Genomic DNA, 894 nt, shown 5'->3' with positions numbered 1-894 from the left:
CCGTGTCGAGATATAATACTCGTTCTCGTCGCTTTCTTCCTTACCCTGTTTGCCAACACGAATACATTCTCCGAAACGCTACACGGGAGACGAATTCACGTAATAAAAGAAATGTTATCTTTCCGCACTTCAAAAGAGTCGTCGACTCCGCCTCATCTCCTGAGAGCGCACGCACACACACACATACACACACACACACACACACACACACGCACTCACACACACACACATACACATAGACACACGCACACGCACACAAACACGCACAGGCACACACGTATATACACACAGAAACACAACTATATTTGCTTTTGCTAGTAATGGTCTTTGAAGTACATCACAAACAGCTCTTCAGTTTAGCATTTTAACATATGTGTTGCACTTCGAGAAGCATTATAATCACGTGAACAACTCAACGACATAGTATCTGATTGTGAACACATGTCTATAATACATGCATGTTTGTGCATAAGTGTGTGAGCGAGATGATTACATAATGATGTATTCAATTGCCCACAAGAAATATAAATAATAATAAAGCCATGACAACTGCAAACTTCTATATCAAGGTAATTGCAAATGTGTATATTATGCTCCAGGGCGGTAATTTTATATTTATACCGTCATAATTAAGACACATATAAGCTGGCAGAATTGTTACCGCTCCGGGGAAAATGCTAAGCGGCACTTTGTCTTTCAAAATCCGCTGGGGTTGACTTTGCCTCTCATCATTTCAAGCTCGTTAAAACAAGTACCAATTGAGCAACCGAGTCGTTTTGATTGACTTAACCCGTCCACGGAATAAGTTGCTGGTCTTGTGCCAACATTGGAAATGGTTATTCAGACGTAGTAATCATCTCACATACACACTTATGCACACGCATGTATATATAT

At 40.5% G+C, this 894-nt stretch overlaps 1 long non-coding RNA gene across 2 annotated transcripts in view; it reads right to left on the bottom strand.

The window, feature by feature from the left end:
* Positions 1-894, bottom strand: part of LOC106872923 (uncharacterized) — a 391,770-nt gene that overhangs the window by 260,041 nt on the left and 130,835 nt on the right. The gene's annotated exons all lie outside the window — the stretch shown is intronic.

This window comes from Octopus bimaculoides, chromosome 6 (assembly GCF_001194135.2).
Source record: "Octopus bimaculoides isolate UCB-OBI-ISO-001 chromosome 6, ASM119413v2, whole genome shotgun sequence".
Taxonomy (NCBI): domain Eukaryota; kingdom Metazoa; phylum Mollusca; class Cephalopoda; order Octopoda; family Octopodidae; genus Octopus; species Octopus bimaculoides.
The sequence above is the reverse complement of the archived record's forward strand: the minus strand, read 5'-3'. Positions and strand labels throughout refer to the sequence as shown.